We start from the raw sequence: 14,543 nt of genomic DNA, 5'->3' as shown, positions 1-14,543 counted from the left end.
AAATTTGGCTTTAACTTGTGGTAGTGATCTTATTCTCAATCGGCAGGATTGACATAATAGTAAACAGAGATTTAAGACAAAATTCTCAGCTCTGGCAGACCCAACAGGCTATCCCCAGCCACCCAGACACACAAGTTAAAAAAGAAATAATGGAAAAAAAAAAAAACAACAACAGAGGGAGATGTAACCAGGACATGTGACTGCAGGATCAGATAAAGCAGTCTGGTGACTAGCAAGGGTCGGGGGAGGAGAGGAAGGAATGCAGCAAACTTTTAATCTAAGTACTTGAGAGGCAGAGGAAGGAAGATTTCTGAGGCCAGCCTGGTCTACGGAGTAAGCTCCAGGACAGCCAGAGAGAGAAAGCCTGTCTCAAATAAAACAAAACAAAACAAACAAACAAACAAAAAAGTCCATGACTCCAAGTTGACCTTTGAGGAACTGGGTTAACTATAGGACACAGTGGGAGGATTAAGGAAGCAGTTATGATCGGGGCGTGGTCTGATTGGTTGTTGCCTCCCATTGGTTAGGCAAGGATGTCCAAAAAGAAGTTGTTCTATCTTCAACTTGACAAGCTTGATGCAGTCGCTATGACGTAAGCCCTCCTGCTCCAGAGAGCAGTCTCACCCTCCTTGGTAATCACTGCCAGCTGAAGGATGACCTAAGGGGCTGTTCTCGGAACCCAGGGCCAGGTTTAGGGCCTTTGTGCCTTCAACTCTGGTTGAGGATGAGTCAGGTAGGCAGGCATTTCTTTTTTTTTTAATTTTTTTTCTAAGTTTATTAAATTACGAAAGTTTCCATTTCCGCCCCTCCTCCCAACACCCTCCCACTCCCCCACTCCCCCTCCTCCTCCCTCTCTATCCCTAAGAGCAGTCAGGGCTTCCAGCCCTGTGGGAAGTTAAAGATCCTCCCCCCTCCCTCCAGGTCCAGGAAGGTGAGTATCCAAACAGACTGGATCCCCAAAATCCAGTATATGCAGAGGAAACAAGACCCAGTGTCATTGTCAATGGCTTTTCAGAAAGGCTCCGGGCCAGCCACATTCAGAGAATCTGGTTGGATCACATGCTCGTTCAGTCCCAGTCCAACTGGCCTTGGTGAACTCTCATTAGATCAGTCCCCTTGTATCAGTGGTTGATCGCACCCCTCGCGCTCCTGAGTTTTTTTTCATGTTCTTCCTCCTTCTGCTCCTCATTTGGACCATGGGGGGCTCAGTACGGTGCTCCAATGTGGGTCTCCGTCTGTATCACCATCCATCGTCGGATGAAGGATCTATGGTGATAGGCAAAATCTTCATCAGTATGGTTATAGGCCAAGGCCGGTTCAGGCACCCTCTTAGGCAGGCATTTCTTGAATGAGCATGCCTACAAAGGGTCAAGCAGGAGTCTGGCCTGGAGTTAAAGAGAAATAAAGAAAATCAGAGAGGCCAAACTTCCATTCCACTCTGAAATCCCCTGCATGGGGAGTCAGTGCTTCTCAGAGAAGCTGTATTAATAAACTGAGCCAGTCACCCAAAGGCAATCCTACATGACTCCATTCTTCTGGGATGAGCCCAGTCCTGAGAGACTGTTCTCTTTTTAAAGGTGTTTACGATCATGTCCTCCAAAAGACACAATGTTTCTACAAGAAAACACCTGATTTGGGGCACATACAAAGATGTGTGTGCTAACACTACACTTAGAGGTGGGAGTAGACTTTGATAGATAATGCTTGTTCAGAGAATAATCCAGTCAGAATTGGGTTCAAAACAAATAACACCAAGAAGCTGAAGAGATGACTCAGCAGTTAGGAGCACAAACTGATGTTTCAGAGGACCTCAGTTTAGTCTCCAGCACCCACATGGTAGCTTTCCAGTTCCAGGGGATCTGACTTCCTCGTCTGGCCTCCACAGGGATCAGACACACATGTTGTCTGCTTATATCCATATAGTCAAAACACCTATACAAATAAAATAAAATGTAAATAAATAAATCAATAAGAAAAAAAGAAAAGAAATGCCCCAGGACAGCTGCATGTGGAGTTTCCTTCAGCCTTAAGAAGGATGAAGCTGGAGCTGGAGAGATGACTCAAGCTGAGGGTCCAGAGAATCCATGTTGGACAGCTCACAACAAGCTGTTCCTCCTGTTCCATGACATCTAACTCCCCCTTCTGGTCTCTAAAAACACCTGCACACACACCCCCCCCCACACACACACACACACAAGCACATACACACACGCATTAAATAAATAAAAGAATGAGGTGTCTTTTGCAGAACAAAAGCATGAACCTGGAGATCACCATGGAAAGAGAAATAAGACAGGCTCAAAAAGATAAACATTGCAGAATCTAAATTTAGAAAAAGAGGGTGGGGGATATGAAAGAAGAGAGGGAGATACTTGGGAAGAAGAAGGAGACCAATGGACTGGGAAGCAAAACAGGGCAATGGGGGAGGGGAGATGATTAATGCATATTGTATCATAATGAAACCCCTTATTTTGTACAAAATACATGCTAGTAAAATGGAGGATGAATTGCCACTAAAAAGACAAAAGAAAAGTCAACTGATTCCATTCCCACCCAAAAAAACAGGTTAGTTTCTAATTGGCATTGTCATCACAAAAGCCAGGAACTGAAACTGGGGCAGACTCTGCCCATAGAGACAAAGTCTAAATCTCCTGACCTCATATCAGGAAAACCTTGGTTTGCCTCCCATCTGGAGACAGCATCACCAGGTGGAGGGCCGCCCCAGACCCAAGGTCAAGGCTGGTACATCAAGGCTTTGCTCTTCAAGACGGAAAACTGTAAGACATCTTTCTTGGATTCAAGAAGAACCTGAGAAAAAAATTGTGCACACTTTTCAATTATAAAAGCTCTGATCTGGGCAGTGGTGGCGCACACCTTTGACCCCAGCTCTTGAGAGCCAGAGGCAGGCAGATCTCTGTGAGTTCAAGATCAGCTTGGTCTAGAGAGTGAATTCTAGGATGGCCAGGGCCACACAGAGAAACTGTCTCAAAACAAACAAACAAATGAATAAATAATATAAAGACTCTAAAGTACTGAGACCTAGGAACTCACAGATTCCTGTCACCTTTGACGGGCAATCTAATTCCCAAAGCAGGATTTTGAGTTAGTTTTATCTTTACCCACTATCTCTGCTTGCTTTGCTTTTCAAATTCGGCCTGGTTATTTTCTTTCAGCAAGACCTACTGCAGTTATATATAAAATGTTACTTAACCCGTGTGAGATCGCTTGTTTTGATCAAGAGCAACATTGCCAAGTGGAAACCTTCTGTGTTAAAATCTGCTCTGGCTTGAATCGCAAGTCACCACGAGATGCTGGTTATTTAACAGCAGACAAATAACCTGGTTCTCCCTGACACCTGGGAGCTATTTGTAACTAGATTTTAAGGAAATTTAACCAAGAGTTTATTGGACAATGGGTTTAGGAGAAAATGCTTACAAAATAATGGAAATATACATATGAACAAAGAAACAATCACACACATACACGCACACGCACACACACACACACACACACACACATATATATATATATACAAACAAGCAAATATTTAAATACTGATATTATATATGAACACATACATCACTATTTTTACAGGCCCACGCTAGGGACATTAGAGAATGTACATCTTTAAAAGATTATGTTACCCCCTCACTCCTTTGTGATTCAAAATACAATAAAAGCACTCATAAACCTCCCTTATTGCTCTGACGACCGAGGTCTCGGTTTGGACTACCTGGCTTGGTGCAGGATTAAATGACACACTTTTAGAAGCCCCAGTTATGGGCCACCCAGGTGCCAAAATGAGAGACAGGTGTCAGAACCACACTTCACATTCCCACAGCTGAGCCTGCACTGCCTGAAACGTGGAATCGGAAACAATTGATCCTTCACGTTCAATCACCTTGCAAGGCCGGGTTAGGTGGGCCGTTTTCATGGACCTGCCTCATCGATTCGAGCAGCCCATCAACTACCTCTACAGATCCCTCTAACCGGTCTCACACCCTAGGGGCTCACAGCTTGTCTGACATCACGTGCACACCGCTGTGATGACTGGGTTGGACCAGCGCCAGCACTGGGCTCCTCAATGGTGCATACAGCCCTCTAATTACTCAGCTCCCTACTTGCCTCACACATTAGACTAAAATCAGCTAAGAATAAATTCCATCTTGTGGCCAAAGGGCCCTGTCCTGATACTGGAGGGCAGCAGGTCCCTCTTTCTAAAACTTTAGCATGATCACAAGACCCTTTAGGTAACAGGCATAAACCTACTAATTTATAGTCCAAGCTTGGTGATGTGACCATGAATCCCAGAAAATTCAGAACAACCTCAGGCCACACCTCTCAAGTACCCTTTACTTGGCTCCTTCTATGGTCATATCAGTCCAGAAAGGATCCAAGCTTTCAGGATCCTGAACGGTCTTCATGTGACCAACAATAAATTCCCGAGGGCCCTGAAAAAGTGGTTATGGCATTCACTCAAAACTTCCCCGTGTATAAGTTGATTTAACCTTCACGATGAGCAACATGGCAAGGATTGGTCAGACTCACAAATACATGTGGCCTTTGTTCAAGAGTCCACTTCCTGGAATGTTTCTCACAGACGCACACTGCCCTTCTGTCTCTGATAACAGATGATCGGAAACTGCCTTTTGGTGGGTAGATCCCCTAAAATGTGGCTATATTATTGAGGTTCATGCAGTGGAATGATTGGTAGCCCCCACACATGAAGAAATGGTGCTCCACTCTTCTAGCTAGAAGCTGGCATTTCTGGGGGCTGGAGAGCTGTCTCAGTGGGGGAGTCTGTGTGTTGCTCTTGCAGAGCGTCCACGGGGGACAGATTACAGTCACCTTTAACGTCAGTTTTGGGGGACCCAAGGCTCTCTTCTGGCCTCTTCAGGCTCCTGCACACATGTGGACGGAGAGACAGACAGGCAAGCAAACAGTCAGACACACAAATAAATAAATGCCTATAATCCCAGCATTTAGGAGACTGAGGCAAAAGGATTATGGGTCTGAGGCTGATTCAAACATAATAATAGTAACAATAATATCTGTTGTAGTCATCTGTTTAGGCAAAGCACCATACAACAGCTAGCAATGTAATGGGAAAAGCCTTCCAGCTGAGCTTCAGTCAGAAGATACACAGAGCATTTGTTGAACAGTAGTTACCGGAAGTTAATGAAGACTGCTTTCCTGCTGTTTGACCCAATCCCTGCTCATCTCCCTCTCCTGACAGATGTCTGAGATAAAGCCTATACCCTCATGGGGCCCTCCCTAAGAGCACACTCCACTGCTTCCTCGAAGGGCCCCTGTCTGAAGGCATCTCACCCATCACCTCACACATACTTGTTGGCATAGCATGATGCCAGCCTCAGAGAAGGCAGCAGCAGACAAGGCCCTGCTACCACAGTGAGTTGACTGACCCACATATCAGTCAACTAGTCATCTAGTGGAGTGTGTTATGTAGCCAGTGTTTCCTCGCGGACAGAAGAGAGCTGAGTACAATTAGTGAAGCTCAAACCCACTGAGCCAAGGGACTGGCAAACTCACACACAGCATCTGGACTTTCCAGAGCGGAGTATTTCAGTGAGATGATGGGTTAATCGTGTTAGCAGTCAGGTTGGAAATGGAAGAGTTGGACAGCAGTGGTAGCAGTCCAGAACAGACACATGGACATCAGTAGAATACCGTACCAGCCTGCACGGAAAGGTTCTTTCCAATTAAAAAGACATTCTGACGTCAGAGATACGGGAACGGCAAAACCCTGATATTAGACCCGTCTACGCAACCCCGTGTCTCAGACCTCCCAATATCAACCTTCCCCTTCTTCCCCTTCCTTCCCCTCCCCTCTTTCTCTCCTTTCATTCCCTCTTCTTACTCTGTTTCTCCTCCTGACTCCCTGTTTCCTCTTTTGAAAGCATGAGCTGTTGCCTCCTTTCCCTAAACCAATCCATCGTCATCATCACTTCGGAACCCCCACATTTTCATACACCAGAGCTCTGACCTCCTTGTGCGGATTTCTGAAGTCAACGCCAACCTGTCTACGAAGTGAGTTCCAGGACAGCCAGGGCTGTATGGAGAGAGCCTGTCTTGGACAAGCAAACAAACATAAAGCAGTGGGCAACAGATACTGTTATCAACAGGGAAAGGCCACTAAATCTCTTCACTCATATTGTTGTCACTAGAGTGTGGTCCCTCTTACCTAGTTCTTCCAGTTAGTGACATTTCCTTACAGCAGTCACTCAAACCCACATTTCATAGAAGGATGTCTCACGTGCTCTAATGAGGCCAGTTACTCTGTGTTTCCTTTCTCTGCCTTGAATGTTCTAAGCCTTCACTGTGATCTCTATTGTGCTACTTTCTGCCTCTTAGACCTAAATATTTGGTTATCTCTCATTCATAATCAGATTAGATTATTTGACTCATCTTCTCCCCAAATCACTTGTAACAGGGACAAGATTGCTCAACACATTTGCTTTCCAGGTTCCTCTCCATTACTTTAAAAAGCAGTTATGACCAGGCAACGGGGGCACACGCCTTTAATCCCAGCACTCAGGAGGCACAGACAGGCAGAACTCTGTGAGTTCGAAGCCAGCCTGGTCTACAGAGCAAGTTCCAGGACAGGCTCCAAGGTTACAGAGAAATCCTGTCTCAAAAAACAAAGAACAATAGGGGAAAAAGGCAGTTATGGGAACATTTTCTTTGTGGCTATGCATAAGCACCAGGAATACTGAGATATTAAAATAAAGCTGCATTCTCTCTCTTCGCATTGGCTATTTTTGTGATGTGTTGACTGAATATCTGACATAAGCAACCTGAGGGAGGAGCGGGGGCTTATTTTGCTCAGGGTTCAGCGATTTCTGTTCATCACACTGGGGAGCCATACTGGACTGACTCAGCCCTTTGTGGAAGAGTATATGGAGGCTTCAGAAATAGAAGCCACAGGACAGGAACCAGGGGCCGCTACATTACCCTCCCCTAATGACCTTCTTCTGTCAGGCAAGCTCCACCTTCTAAAGGCCCCACAGCCTTCTAATGGTGCCACCACCCGAGGACCAAGATTTCAAAACACAAGCCTATGAAGAATGTTCCAGATGCAAACCAAAACACTCTTAGGAGGTTTTCTATCTTGAACAGTCAATCTAATAAATACTCAACCATCTGTTGAAGGGTCAGGAACGGTGGGGAGGGTTTTTCTGAGCTCCTAGGTCTAGACCTGAATAATCAGAATTTAAATCCTCTGCCGTGCTTACAGCTGAGCAATTTTAAGGAAGTTGTTGAATGCTTTGTCCTGTTTCTTCCCCAGGAAGCAGGACAGCAAACGAAGTGATTTTATTCAATAAAGATGCCTAGCTCAAATCAGCCCCCACAGAGGCCATTCTAGCTTATTAACGCAACCTCTCTCCACATAGGCAACCTTTGGCTCTCACCTGGCCCACTTTGTGATGGTTTAAGTGTTTGGATTTCTCCAGCTTTGTGGATAGCTCAAAATATCTTAAATAAAAGAGTGACGGTGTCTGACCCAGCAACTTGGGCGTGAGTGTTTGAGTGGCACACAGCCCAACCAGTTAACGGAACAAGACGTCCTCTGGTTTGGGTGAAAATATAAAGACCATGAAATTCAGAGACTGTCACGTCCCCCTCAGCCTGGGATGACGTCCTCCTCACCACAGAAAGCAACCAGAAAGCATGTACATGAAGGGCCTGTTGTTAGACTTTCTCTGAGGTTCTCATTATCGGCAAAGCCGCGCGGCTTCTTCTCACACCTCGTTTGGACAAGCAGTCCCTCTCAGCAGCAAGAGCAAGCTGACAAACCCGTTTGTTTGGGAGCACAGAAATCTTGACCACGTCCTTGTACAAACACTCAGAATAATCGTCCCCACGCAGGCCTGAGGGAAGCTCTGTAGAGCAGGCTGCCAGGCAGCCAGCCGACTGTGAACTGACAGGTAGACTATACTGCGAGCTTCCAGGTGACCAGAGCACACAGGACAAGCTACTGATGACACCGGGCTCAGGGAACATCAGTAGGGAGGGGCTGCTTGGAGTGACGAGTTTCAAGTGTGCCAGAGGCAAGTCTGCTCTTGGTGGTGGTGCTGGCCCAAGCACGGTCAGTCAGTGTGCTCAAACACTCAACTGAACATGTGGAAGCTGGCGATTAGTAAACTTCACATAACATGTGCTACACCAGAGTCAAAAACAACAGTGCTGGCTGGACATCCTACATGCAAAACGTCTGGAATTTCAGACATTTTGTTTTCACATTTGGGGCATTTGCATAAACATGATGGGGTAATTGAGGCATGGGAACCAGGCCAAAATACAGTACTCATTTCTGCCTCCTGTGCACTTTATTCAACATAAACTGAAGGCTGTTGTGTGCATTTTCCATAATTGTATGCCCACGTAAGCCTCAGCTGAGGAATTTTGAGTTTGTGGCATCCTGTCGGCATTCAGAAGGTTTTGTATTTTTCTTTTCCAGATCAAGAACACTCGATTTGTAGTTAAAGCAAAATACAAGGAAGAGCCACAATGAGTTCCTCATTCCCTCTCTTTACAAATTTGGAGTACAGAGACAGGTTCCGTCTGAAAATGTTATCAGACGCTCACCCAGCTTAAACTGTGCTGAACAGGGTGTACTTGCTCATCCTGTGCCCAGGGATGCTGTCGGGGATGCTGGTCAGCAAGACCCTGGCATTAGTTCTCAAACCCAGGACTAACAGTGGGGGTGCCTACTTAACATATTAAAGTGAACCTAAACACTGGGTTCTCCCAGCATCCTTCAGTCCTCACCTGTGACAGGGAATGGCTGCTCCTTTCCTCTCCCCTTTCCAGGCTCATTCTGACCACATTTGCTCTGGACCCTGCTAGATGTCCCCGCCTCTGGCTATGCTCTCTGTTTTATCTATAATAAACTCTCTCCTCCACCATACCTAGAAGTAGTCATGTCCTTCCTCCCTTCCTTCCTCCCTCCCTTCCTTCCTTCCTTCTTTTCTTCCTTCCTTCCTTCTTTTCTTCCTTCCTTCCTTCCTTCCTTCCTCCCTCCCTTCCTTCCTTCCTTCCTCCCTCCCTTCCTTCCTTCCTTCTTTTCTTCCTTCCTTCCTTCCTTCCTTCCTTCCTTCCTTTCTTTTATTCATTTGGTGATGAGATGAAATCCAAGACCAGTCTTGTCCTTCCTTTTTTTTTTCATTCACCAGGGCCTGCAGTGAATATTAGCTTGAAAACGGAAGCAGATCCTGACACATTTGACAGCAGAGGTGAATGAACATTTAGGATACTACGCAGAGAGACATAAGCTTGCTTCAAGACAACAGCATTTCAGGAGGCCACTCACTTAAAGGACTTAGGGTTGTCCCGTCCATCAGCACAGGGAGCAGAGTGGAGGCCCCCAGGGCTGGGGACAGAGTGGAGCAGGGATTTGGCCTTTAAGAAATCACAGATTCGGTTGTGCAGGATGAGAAAGTTCTGGAAATTGGTGACGGGGATAATTGTGTGACAGTGTGACAGTGTGAATGGACACCCTAGAGTGGCCGCAGCAGAGACAGAGGGAAGGAAGGGGAGAGGGAGGGAAGGGCAAACCGTTTGCCGAAATGGGCACCACATTAAAATCGGCCCAGTTCTCAGGAGTCTATCAGACTCCTCTTCCTGCTTCCAACCGCTTATCTGTGGGAGATCAGATTTTCTTTATTGATTTCATCAGCATCAATATATCACAGCAAACTGGACACGGAAGTCGATGCAAAATTCCAGTTACCTCCTCCCAGACTTGCACAAAGCTAAAGCAATTACCTGCAAAGTATATTTTGGGTTTGGGAAACTCTATTTCCATAAAATTAAGTTCTCTGTTAACGTGGAATATTACGATGATTGTTTCTGAGTGATGGGAAGTTTTGGTGTGTTTTTCAGTTTCTAGTTCTAATATAGTTACTGTCAACAGACGTAACCCACATAGGCAGAAGCTCTGTGCGATTTTCCCTAATTAGAGAATAAAGTTTAGCTTGTAGTAAATACTCAATAAACATTTGTGCTCTCCCCCACCCCTACCCACATCCCCCACCTCTCTCTCTCTCTCTCTCTCTCACTCACACACACACACACACACACACACACACACACACCTTGTACTATTACACAAGAGTCAGGACTTATTAATGAGTGGCAGAATCATTACCCAATGGATAGGGGCAGTATGGGGCAGGAAGGGGAGGAGAGGATGGCTAATTGGTGCATGGGAGCAGCTGGGAAGGAGATGTCCTGTCCCACACCACAGTAGGACATCTATGGATGACCGAAGTTTACCACTTATTTCAAAATAGCAAGTGGAGAATATTTTGAATGTCATTAACACAGAGAAATGAGACGGGGGGTTGTAGGGCAGGCTTGCTGGAGAAAGGACATCCCTAGGGTTTAACTCTGAGAGCGCAAAGTCTTGTCCTACTTGCTGCTGCTATCTCTGCCTCATGCTTGGGGCTCAGCGTGTGAACTCTTGACTTCCGACTCCAGCCGCCATGCTGCCTGCCACCGTTCCACCCTGCCACAATAAACTCTTATACTTCTGAAGTCCTTCCTTCCACATGTTGCTTTAATCATGGTGTTTTTTTGTCCCAGCAACAGAAACGTAGCTACCACCCTGTCTAAGGTGATGTGTCCACTAACCTGCTTCAATCAGTGATAACAAACTGTGTATGTTATCAAAACTTGCCACCATTTACTATGGAAACATGCATATTAATTAGTGACTTTTTCATTTGTGACCAACCAAAACTTACAAGGGATGGACTCACTCGGGCTCACATTAGCGGGAAATCTAGTCCATCGTGTCAGGGAAGACATGCTAAGGGCAGTACCTTGACAGGAGAACCATGTGCTCAGCAGAACAGAAAGCAGTGAGATGGCCCAAACCAGGGCCAGAGGATCACCCTAAGGCCTGTCCTGTAGGTTCCAGAACCTTCCAAGCAACACCACCAGCTGGGTACCAAATATTCAAACACGAGAGCTTTTGGAGAGCATTACACACAAAAACCATGACAGCAAAATTGCTGTGCTTCTATTAAAAACAAAAACAAAGTTTTTAAAAAAGAGGCTTGGGGGCTGGAGAGATCACAGAGTGGTTAGAGCTCTAGCTGCCCTTCCAGGGGACCCTAGTGAAAAGTTTCTGCACCCCGATAAGCCTCTCCGCTGACACAGCAATCCGAATCAGACCAAATCAATCGAATTAGAAAAAGCCCAGGTTTAAGGGATACAAATGCTCCCGGATGGCTTTCCAGCCCCCTAGAGAGACTGGAAAAGGAAGACCAGAAAACCATGTTTTTTGTTCTCTGGAGGGACAGTTTAAATACCCTACAGGACCTACAGGAGTGGTCCTTAACATCTCTGGGGAGAAGTCACCCTTTCGCAGACTTTCTCAGGGGTGGAGTCTGGATTGAGACAACTCTCAGGAAAGGGGACTTGGGGTGGAACTTCCACCCGAACATTCCATACTCTTTGGATATATGGATACCAGGGGCTAGAGTGAAGCATTCACCCAAACACCGAGGTAGGCTCATGCTGAGTGGTTCACAACTGCTTATAACTCTTGCTCCAGTGGATGTAATGTCTTTTCTGCAGGTTACCCCACACGTGGCACATACTCAAACAAACACATACATACAAAAAAAGAAAAATAAGTCTTTAGGGGGATGAAGGGCTCACTCAGTGGTTAAGAGCACTGGCTGCTTGTAGAGAATCTGGGTTTGATTTCCAGAGCCCACGGGGCTCACAACCATCTGTAACTCTAGTCCCAAGTGATCTGACACACCCTTTGGGTCTCTTTGGATACATATATGTTAAAGGAAATTTTTTTTAAAAAAAAGTCCTTAAAAAGAGAAAAGAAGCCAAAAAAACAAAAACCAAAACTAAACAACAACAATAAAAACAGCAAAACCCTAAACCAGGTGGTGGTGCACACCTTTAATCTCAGCACTCGGGAGGCAGAGTCAGGCAAATCTCTCTGAGTTCGAGGCCAACCTGGTCTACAAAGTGAGTTCCAGGACAGCCAGGGCTACACAGAGAAACCCTGTCTCAAAAAAACAAAAAACAAACAAAAAGAGAGGGGAGAGAGAGAGAGAGAGAGAGAGAGAGAGAGAGAGAGAGAGAGAAGAGGAAGAGGAAGAGGAAGAGGAAGAAGAAGAAGAAGAAGAAGAAGAAGAAGAAGAAGAAGAAGAAGAAGAAGAAGAAGAAGAAGAAGAAGAAGCCTGAAGCCTAGGCACCTCCACATTTCCGTTAACCACTGCATTATATGTCCCAAGAAATCCCCAGGATGTGTTTCCCCGCTCATCTGGAGTGCCCTCCCAGAGGCACCTGCTGAGAATTGGCAGTGTCCCCCTGCCTGTCAAAATGCATGTCCTATTTTCCCAAAAACTGTTTGCCAAGAGTGTTCTCAGACAACCAAGGGCATGTAATTGAGCTTCTGAAAGAACATGCCCTTGGGTGAGTTTCAAAGGAATGCTACAAATTAAGATAATAGATGATTATGTAAAACATGAGTCAAAACTGTCAGAAGACCACAGTCTCAGAAATTATGAACTTGGCACGCTGGTCTACGTGGCCCCACGGCTGCCCACTGAGTTCACGTCCTCCATCACTTTAACTAGAGGTCTGGCTGCCTCTCGAGGTTGCTGTAATTTATATTTATTTCCTTGCGCCGTAAGCCTGCATTTGTAGAAAAACTTAGGAGATCTACTCCTGAGCTGAGGGTAAAACCTATCCAAGCAGATGGTGGGGTGGTGATCAGGGTGTCACATGAAGAGCGTGCTTCTGCCGGGTGAAGCTAAGGACTTTGTGGAGGGCTCCTGAGTGTCTCCAGACGGAATACCAAGTATACTCATTGGCTGGTACTCTGCCACCCACCTCTGCCATGCATGCCAACCAGAATGGCTCCCCACCACTTCTCTTCTGCTCTCTTTGGGTGCTCTTCCTGTCCAAGAAAAGCCCAGAGAGTCCCAACCCCTGGAAAACCCCCAGAGGACGACTTTAAGAGCTGGCAGACTGCCCTTCCCCTTCTCCTGGGAGGGATGAGCTGTGCTCCAGGGTGGCTGGGCATTCATAGCGACTTTTGAGCCTAGTGGCCCAATATGCAATTCTGGGCAGCAATACACACTCTATCCGTTCCCGCTTCTGTTTCTTAAGCTTGTCACCTCCAGAGCAGACTACTCAGGCAGCAACCTGGCCTCAGGTCCTGCTTCTGCACAATGACACTGGGACCTCAAGAAGCTCACCTGGCAAACTGCCTCTCTGTAGAAGGAGCGGGGGGCTGTGTTCTGCCCGGCTCCTGAATGGTTAGCTTTACACCCAGAAAGAACAACACACAAACTGTATTCATTTCAACGCTGCTTGGCCCATTAGTTTCAGCCTCTTATTGGCTAATTCTCACATCTTGCTTTAACCCATCTTTAGTAATCTGTGTAGCACCGCGAGGTGGTGGCTTACCGGGAAAGATCCTAACCTGGGTCTGTCCCGGAGAGGAGAGTCATGGCAACTGCCTGCCTCGGCTTTCTTTCTCCCACAATTCTGTTCTGTCTTTCCCACCTACCTATGTTCTGACCTATCAGGCCAAGCAGTTTTCTTTATTAATTAACCAATGAAAGCGAGATAGATAGATAGAAAACCCTCCTACATCACCTCTCCCTGTATCTTGGCTTCTTTCTCTGGTTCCTGATAGACATAGCTGAGCAGGGAATCAAACTAGCTCTCTCCAAAGAAGAGTCTGCTCTGGCTGCTTGTGCCTGCTCTTGGAGAGAATGCAACTGTCCCTCAGACAGCCTAGCCTGGGAGAAAAGCAATAAAGCTCTCTCTCTTTTTTCCAGAGCAGTAGCAAGGCACCGATTTTACCAAGGTCTGGGGATTCCAGCTTCCCAAACTTGTACTGGCTCGCTGTGTCCAGTTTTCTGCACCTCCAGGGTCCCCAAGCAGAAGCCCTGGAGTAAGCTGGGCAAGCGACTTCCTCAGCAGCTCCAGAAACCTAGACTGGGTGGCTGTGGACCCAGTGGGCTGTGCAGCTTCCTAGTCCCTGCCACCTTCACAGTGACCGGGGGTTAGAGTAGGCTATGGTCCTAGTTATCTATGTCCCTTGATCTTCGTCTGCTCCTTTGGCCTTTGACCCCAGTGTCTGCCAGTTTCAAGCACTACCCTGTTCTTTCTGCGGCAGTCACCACTTTGTTCCTGACCTGCTGGACTGAACTGACTGTCAACACCACAGCAAACACGGGAAAGAGGTGGGGGTTGCGGTGGGGGTTGCGGTGCTCATTGGCTCGGCTGAGGGCTTAGAAAGAAAGCTTGCTTTTCTTTGTTTCTTCTTGAAGCAAACAACTTGTTTAACTTGAATTGATTGGCCATTTGACCCGGGCTCCCAGGGGCCCGGGGGCAGCCTGATAGAGTTGGTAAATAGAGGAGGAGGAGGAGGAGAGTAGGGGTTCAAGGCCTCCTTTCTTCATCCTCCTTTAGGCTGGCCCAAAGGAAGAGGAAATATGCTGTCTTATCTTCTTTCCTCTAAATGGTCTGTTTTGAAA

The 14,543-nt window shown here is 46.5% G+C and overlaps 1 long non-coding RNA gene across 3 annotated transcripts; it reads right to left on the bottom strand.

Moving 5' to 3' along the window:
* Positions 1 to 887: 887 nt before the first annotated feature.
* Positions 888 to 13,555, bottom strand: LOC148120931 (uncharacterized). Of its 3 annotated transcripts, none has more exons than XR_015738854.1 (4): positions 13,465 to 13,555; positions 2,657 to 2,808; positions 1,810 to 1,932; positions 889 to 1,385 (listed from the first exon to the last, which is right to left on the bottom strand). It is a non-coding gene; the product is annotated as an uncharacterized LOC148120931 (long non-coding RNA). The 3 variants fall into 3 exon arrangements; XR_015738853.1 differs by having other exon boundaries at positions 891 to 1,385; positions 1,834 to 1,932; XR_015738852.1 differs by having other exon boundaries at positions 888 to 1,932.
* Positions 13,556 to 14,543: the final 988 nt, after the last annotated feature.

The sequence above is a fragment of the Myodes glareolus genome, chromosome 9, assembly GCF_982192425.1.
Source record: "Myodes glareolus chromosome 9, mMyoGla1.1, whole genome shotgun sequence".
NCBI classification, from domain to species: Eukaryota; Metazoa; Chordata; class Mammalia; order Rodentia; family Cricetidae; genus Myodes; species Myodes glareolus.
Note: the sequence above shows the minus strand (reverse complement) of the source record. Positions and strands in the feature narration are given on the sequence as shown.